Source organism: Notechis scutatus, chromosome Z, assembly GCF_049901735.1.
Source record: "Notechis scutatus isolate UNSWTSFEM ecotype Mainland chromosome Z, rNotScu1.2, whole genome shotgun sequence".
NCBI classification, from domain to species: domain Eukaryota; kingdom Metazoa; phylum Chordata; class Lepidosauria; order Squamata; family Elapidae; genus Notechis; species Notechis scutatus.
This window is the reverse complement of record NC_142025.1, coordinates 101,805,594-101,814,157: the sequence shown is the minus strand read 5'-3', so window position 1 is coordinate 101,814,157 and position 8,564 is coordinate 101,805,594.

The following is an 8,564-nucleotide window of genomic DNA, read 5'->3' as shown; positions in this document are numbered from 1 at the left end:
ACATTTCAGACTAAAAACATTTTGCATGCCACTAATTGGTTTATTCTTAATTTTAGGTCTAGCATCATATACACGAAGGCATCTATTCGCTTCACTGATTAAGCTGCCTTTTGAATTTTACACAAATAAGGAACTTGTGGAAAGTAACTAATAGGGGACAGCAATGGAATTAAAGACTAACAAATGTTTTCTCCCTCTGAATAATGCCATAAACAACCTAATTTGACTTCAGTTCAGATCAAAACCCTACAGTGAATGTCTGTGGTTGGTTCTGGCGCCACATTCTATACAACAGGTAAGGAAGCTCCGTTTACTCCATTGCTATGACTGGCAGTGGAACAAGGTCCTGGGAATCTGCTTTCAGCATCAGGGAGCACACCATATTTCTGTGCATGAACAGAGGCAAGGATCCTTCCTCCATGCAAAGAGTATAAGGCCACCGGCCTCTGACCAGTGAACTTTCATGCAGGTGATCGGGAATCTGAGTAGAGAAATGAATTCCGCCTATGCCTTAGCCCCGTGTCTCTCAACCTTGGCCACATTGTGTGGGTCATTGGCCATCTTCTAATCCAACTCCTTGTTCAAGCAGGAGATCCTATACCATTTCAGTCAGTTAACTGTCCAGCCTCTTCTGAAAAAAATCTTCAATGATGGAACAGACACTTCTGGAGGGAAGCCGTTCCATTGATTAATTGTTCCGTCAAGAAATTTCTTCTAAGTTGGTTCTCTCCTTAATTAGTTTCCATCCATTGCTTCTTGTCTTGCCTTCTGGTGCTTTGGAAAATAGGTTGACACCCCCCCTTCCTTGTGATAGCCCCTCAAATATTGAAACATGCCCCTCAACTATTAGAATATATGCTCAGTATATTGAGTATATGGGAACCATTCTTGTTTAAAGGGGATTAAACCTCTAATGTGGATATCTGCTATTCACTTTGTCATTGAAGCCTATTCTCCAGATTTAAATTTCACTTTGGCCATTTTGGTCTAGTGGTTAAGGCACCAGGCTTGATAGCAGAAGATTGGAAGTTCAGATCCTGCCTTAGCCATGAAATGTGGCTGGGTGACCTTGGGCTAGTCATTCATAGCTCAAACCACCTCATAGGATTATTGCTGTAGGAAAAATAGGGGGAGGAAAGGATACATTTTGCCGCCTTGATTTATTTGTAATAATAATAAAGGCAAAATAGAAATAAACAAATATATAAATAACAATCCCAATTACTGTAGATATCACTCATGTTGTATCTTTCTTCCAATATTGAGTAGTTTGTACTCACAGCCACGAGCAGGTACGTGCTCCCTTTTCCAAAACATTAGAACATGGGAAGCACTAGAAGCCTTTGTCCATTAAGCAGGGATGTGAGTAGGAATGGTTTTGACTACCTACTCATAAAATACATTCTATATGCTCAGAGGTTCCTTTCTCTTTATGATTATATTACCTATTCAGGGTTAAATTACAGCACTGAAAATAACTTGTGGCCTTTTTGCTTCCTTCACCAGGAATCCCAGTATATAAAACCTGTGGGTGATTATTTAGGGATCCAGTACGTACTGATCCTTGCTTTCTTCGTCACTTAGTAGTATGTTTCAGGGCTGAAAAAGCTCACAGCACAATCCTGAACTGCTACGCTTTTGCTTAAATTAAGCCCTTGCCGACCACACAGGCACACAGCCTCAACTCCTGTGGTCTGGGAGGCCTCTATACCACAAAGGAAAGACATTCGTTCTAAATTATCGGCTAGCTAACACGCAAGTTTTCTGAAGCTATAATGCAATGCTTCGTTTTTAAGTGAGGATGAGCTCTACCTTGGGCTTTTAAGCTGGAGCGACAGTGGGGAGGGGGGAAATTAAACACTGGTTGGTTGGTGCCCCTTTTGCCCTGTGCAGCGTGCAGGTTTTTGACCTTCACACAGAAAGGAAGGTGGGTTGTTTTTAGGACTACTAACTCCAAAGTCAAGGTAGAAACATATGGAAGCAGCAGATTGCCCAAACTTTCCTACCTATTTCTCTGTCTCCTCATCCCCAGTATACTATTGGTCTTCACTTTGGTTGACTTTAGACAAATGGAGAAGATGATACAATTCTTGGTTATAAGAATTGGGTGTGTCTAGTCTAGATAAATCAAAAGAAGGACTAGGGGGGACAAGATAGCACTGTTCCAATATTTATAAAGAAGAGGGGCTCAAACTATTTTCCAAAAGGCAGGACAAGAAACAATGGCTGGAAACTAACCAAGGAGAGAAGCAACCTAGAACGAAGGAGCAATTTTCTAATGGTGAGAACAATTAAACAATGGAATAATTTGCCTTCAGAAGTTGTGGCTTCTCCATCAAAAAGAGATTGAATAACCACTGAAATGATATAGGGTCTGCTGCTTGAGCAACAGGTTGGACTAGAAGATATCTTTTGGTTATTTTAATTATTTTATATACTGAGTTATTTGTAATGATGTTTGCTAAATGTCTTTTCTATTTTTACTTTACCCGGCATCATTTCAGTTAGGTGGCTAAATAAACGAATAAATAAAGTTTGCACCTCCGCTTTATGTTTGCTCTTTGTCTTCCTTCCGTGATCTGTATGGTGTATTTTCTGCACATAATCAGCTAGTTGCTGGATTAAGATCCTTTTTCATTATTATTTCCACTTCCCTGTTTCTTTTTTTTTACCTCCAGTAAGGAATGTAGACTTCAGGGATGATGGTGAAATTTGTGTCTTAGATCTTGTATTGATAAAACCCTTGGTTCACATTTTAGCAGGATCCATAGTTTTAGAGCATGGTTGTCCAAGTTTTACACTTGCCTAGGCTGCATTGCGTGAAGAGGAATTGTCTTGGGCTGCATATAAAATATATAATGTGCTTATTGTATATAAATAATAAACTTCCTTTTAAAATATTTTTATTATCTTGTGGAACCGCATTACTAGCTGTCCAAGGCCAAATGCAGCACACCTGTTTCTCTCTTTCCCTCTCTCTCCTTTGTGTGTGTGCTTGTGTGTGTGTGTGTGTGTGTGTGTGTGTGTGTATATACATATATATACATATATATACACATATATATATATATATGTTTTCTTAAGTTTTGCTGGTACTTACATGTATGGCCTTCAGCTTTGTTCAGTATTTCACGCCATAGTAGTGGTGCTTTTAAGTTGTAGCAACGCTTCAGCAGAATCTCATGGCAGATGAGATGATGGCAGATGAGATTCTGCTGAAACGTTGCTACAACTTTAAAAGCACCACTACTATGACGTGGGAAAATACTCCGAACAAAGCTGAAGGCCATATATATATATAATGTTTGCGTGTGTTATTTGCAACTGTAGCAAACAATCTAGCAGCAAAAAGCAAAAAGTATTCATTCCCTCCAGGGCTATTTAAAAAAATATTCAGAGTTTTACTCAAAGTAAAAAAATGGCATTGAATGTCCTGTTTCTAATGAGTTCGGTTTCACTTTTATTTTACAATGTTTTTTTCCCATGATGTAGCAAGCAAAGCTTTCAAGTTTATCTGGAAGGAAGCATATTGGCTGGATAATTGTGGGAGCTGAAGTCCTCACATCTTAAAGTTATCAAAGTTGAGAAACATCCATTTAAAACTATTAAAAAAACTAACAACGAAGCATAACAGCCTGAATTAAATCAGTCATAACAATTTTTTAAAAAAACCTGACAAGGTCTCTATTGATACCTGGCAGCCCTATGGAGTAGTCCAGACTAAGAAACCAATGCCATATAGTTCAGGATTATTTTTTATTAGAATATGTATTATATGTAGTAACGGAATCTTCCATCTCTGAATATACTTCCTCCCTCCCTCCCTCTATCTTTGTGTGGACTAAGGAGGGATCTAAGTTGTTTTGTCAAATTATTCTCTTGAAATGGTCTCAATTTTCTCTTATCTGGCTGCTGTCTTGGTAATGGCTCCTTCTGCTTTCCTCCAAGGCTCCCTACACATCCTAATACCAGGCTTGGGAATGGAACCAGAACTCCAGACTTTTCTGGCACCCTTAGAGATAGGCTCCTATACATAAGTGTGTGGGGAATTTATTCAAGAACTGCCACACACTTTCTCAGTCTTACAAGATGACAGTGTTTAATTGAAGGGACCAAAAATGCATCCGCTTTGCCTGAATGCATCTGGCAGGTAGAAACAATTGTAGACGATTGTTCCCATAACCAAGACAAGGCTTTTTGGTCATGGCCAGCATCTTGAATTATTCCTGGAAGCCAAGTGGGATCCAATGCAGGAATGACACATGGCCTTAACAAGGGGGACCTTATTATTACTTGCACCACTGGATTTGGACCAGTACAACTTCTGGATGGTCTTCAAGAACAGCCACATGTACATTGCATTGCAGCAGATGACTGGGTCATGACTAACTGTCTGAAGGGACTCCCACTCAATGAATTGGCACAACTGGTATACAAGATGAACCTGTGTACAGACATACAGTCAATGGGGTTATTCTTGGGTTATATCAAGACCTGAAACTCTGAGAGCTTTCAAGGAAGTTAATTGCTGGATTAGTGGTGGATCAGCATCTGGGGCAGGACAACAAGAGAGGAACTAACTGGAGAGATTATGCTAACTTTTGAACAAAGGAGGAAACCATAACGTGACTTGTGGAAAGAGGCATGGATTATTGTTGAAAAAGATTTCCATCTGTTAAAAATATGAATATAACTTGCCTTGGGCTGTAGGGATGGTAAGAAATTCCACCATCTGCCTCTTTGCATGTTAAAGGCCCAGGAACAAGATCAGGAAGAAAGTAGGCCGACTTGGTATTCTGTACTCATTACTGCCATGTCTAGCTAGGTTTTGTCTCACAAAAGGGTTACACACCATTTTGTGAAATTTATACTGCAGGATTCATTATACTGTGGGCAGAAATGAGAAGGAAAGTATTGAGCCCAGTTAATAGATCATTTTGCTTCACCTTGGTGTCCTAAAAATATATTGGAACTAAGGTCAGAATATTTTCAAATGGGCATGGATATATTTAGAGCCAAAATAAATGGACTAATGGTTTTGATTATTATGGTTGTTTACTAGGTGCAGGATACAAATGAACAGGAAAGAAGGTATTCACATACAGGAATTCTCCTTTTTTTAATCTTCTGCAAGTTGCCCTTTCTTATAAATAGAATAAAAGTATCAATACCTGGAGCATATCTAGTAAAGAGATATGGCCTAAGAATCTAACAAACTACAGATAGTCCTTGACTTATGACTATTTATTTATCAGAGAGAAAAAAGAGATTTATGAGAAGTTCTTGCACTTAGACTATCTCAGCATCCTTTCAGTCACATGATCAAAGTTTGGTCATTTCACAACTTGAATGTATTTACGATCCCTCTATGCAACCTTCCTAGCCAGCTTGTTGCAAGCAACAAGAGGAAATCAGATTTACTTAACACCTGCATCATTCACTTGATGATTGTGGCAATTTACTTAACAACTGCAGCAAAAAGGATGTAAATTGGGTTTGGCTCACTTAACAACAATTACACATACTATATGATGGTTGTTAGTCAAGGACTACCTATAAAAATTTTTAGGAGGCTGCGTTGGATTTATCGGGGAAGGGTCCCTCACCCTTGGAATGTGTCCTTAATACAATACTACAAAAAGCTTGTGTATTTGACATCTAGTGTCTTTCCCCAACCCTTGTCCAACTTTATGCCTTGTGAACTGGTATAGTTACCTTGTGAGGAATTAAAAGGAACAGGACAAAACATAGCTGCCTGTGCATCATCAGCCTTCATTTGTTATTTCCTGAAAGAAAAGGGACATGTTGACGCTTAATGTAAATTGCTTGCAGATTTAGAAACCAATCCTTATTCCAGAAGAAGATGTATTAGAGAGATGAAGCCAAATCAGAAGCCATTCTTTTGTAAGGGAAAAAAAAAATAGAAGAGGGGGAAGTGATGGGTGGCCCATGGGGGCAATGTGGATTCTACGAAAAACCACAGTTGGAAGTAACTTTTTGGAAGAAGGGTGGGATGGGGGGGGAGAAGACAGACCTCACATGCAGCCTCATGAGGAATCGGTCATGGAAAATGGGTTCCCAGGCCAAGCGTAACGTGGAGCCTAGGAGGCAGCTTAGCCAAGTTGGAGTTTCAAGTAAGCCAAATTCACTGGAAGCCTTTGGAAACAGAACATGCTGTTGGAATATTCTTGGTCTTTCGCATTCGTAGTCAAAGTTGTGATGGTCTGGTGATAGAAATCTTCAAGGTCGTAAGGACAGTTCTCAAATTTTGCTTGCATGGTTCCAGCTTCTTTGTCCTATTCCACGATGGAAGAAACAAAAAGGGGATATTTATGTAAGAGGAAACATTGCTTTTCCAATCAGCGTAAAGCTGGCTACTTTGCTAGGATAATGATGAAGAGAGAGATTTCTCCACCAAGGATAATCAATTCTCATAGGCCGCAAAGTATGTTCCATAGGAAAGTATGTAGTCCGCCATTTCAGATTCAGGGAGAAATGAGAGAAACCAGATGCCCATAGTTTTCTTTTCAACAATAGGATGAGGGACTCTCCAGTGGTGTGGAATTACAACTGTCCAAAGTCAGGAATTCTGAAATTTACAGATTCAGAGGATATAAAGATGTAGGAAAGCTAGAAAGGGTAAAGTAGTTTAATGTTTTTGGATGCTCTCGGATTCAGCCTTGTCACTAGCAGCTTTTTCTTTTTAATCAAATAGATACATGAACAAAAAAGATCTGAACAATGACTCATAAGGGATGTCTTTAGCATATAGAGAGCTTATATTGAAATAACTCTCTATACTTACTCTGGACAGGTCAAAGATAAGACATACTATTTTCAGTTCCTATCTTCAAATGGAAATTCTGTTTTTCATTTTTAAATTCCATCCAAATTTAAGAGGCATCACAGTATTTTTTATGTGTAATGAATTTTCTTTGGTTTAATATATAGCAGTGTTGCATTTTGCATGACCTGCTAAGACTTTACAAGCAGATTGTTTCAGGGTTGTATGTTATATGGTGGCTCTCTGTGTTATTTTGTGATAACTTTGATTGATTATAACAGAGTTTCAGTTGTGTCTGATTATGGATTAATTGCACTGAATGCAGGGTGATAATGCATTAAATGTATTTGTTTATTTATTTATTCAAAACATATAGCTGCCCATCTTATAAATACCATAGCCCTCTGTGGCTCAGTAGAATCTTTAAAACTCCATAAACCATAACATTGTAAAAATAACAAAACCTCCTTGGCGCCCCAAAAAACAAACACTCCTTCATAAACCAACATTCAAAATTTCTGGAGTTGCAGGAAGAGCCAATTCTTCAAGGTCTTGTCCCTTCTTTTATTAGCCAACTAAGCCGGATGATGCCAAATGCTGGGTCCAAATGCTGGTTTTATATTTAAATAACTTGAGGTTGTTACCTGAAAGGTTGTTGTCTGGTATGGTTATCTCTCCCATAAAATAATCATCCAGGACATGTTTACTCCGATAAACTGAGGTATGTGGGTGACTATAATAGCTTTTTTTCATGAGGCTGTTCCATCTGTGGAATACTTTCCCATTGAAAAGGCACATTTTCATTGTTTGACATTGTTTTACATTCATTCAAATACTTTAAATGTTTCTCAAGATGTAGCCTGAACTTCCTCGATTTACAACCATTTGTTTTGTGACTGTTACAACGACACTGGAAAAAAAATTAACAACCAGTGATTGCACTTAGGACCATCACAGCATTCCCACAATCATATGATCAAACTTTGGGTGCTTGGCAACTGGCATGAATTATGACAATTGCCTTATCCCAGGGTTATGTTATTGGCATTTGGGAGTTTCCCAGCTGGCTTCTTCCAAGCAAAGTCAAGGGGGAAACTGATTTGCTTAACGACTGTATGATTCACTTAACAAATGCAGGAGTTTGCTTAACAGCCATGGAAGAAAGATTGTAAAATGAGATATGACTCACTTATCAACTACCTTGTTTAGCAATGGAAATTTTGGTCCCAACTAAGATTGTAGGTTGAGGACTAGCTGTACAGCTTGTAGGCCCTTTTCATTTTTAAAGTTTAAAGCAGAGGCATAGTGCCTGGAAAATTCCAATATTCCTCTATGTTCACCTGTTCAATTTCATGTCATTCACAATCCATCGAAGCTGTCCCATTGTAAGTTAAAGGTGTGTAAACCCCCCTAAATATTTTGCACCCATTATCATGATAGCTAATGAAGAAGTGCTCCCAAAGAGTTTCTCCTGCAAACTACATAACATTATTTCATGCTAAAGACTCCAACTTGCAGACCTTATTCTCTGCATGGAGAAAAACTGAATCCCTAAAATAGCAATGAGCTGGACCTCTTCCAATGCCAAACAACCACAAGGTTGCCCTTGAAATAAATGGCCAAGAACATTCTTGGAAGAGACTCTTAAAGACTCTAAACATCACAAGGGAAGACAATGAAGGGAAGACAATGAAGCCCAAGACCAAAAATGCTGGAGATCCCTTGCTGCATGATATGTGTGCTGTTCTGCTCATGCACACATACACACACCACAGGTATA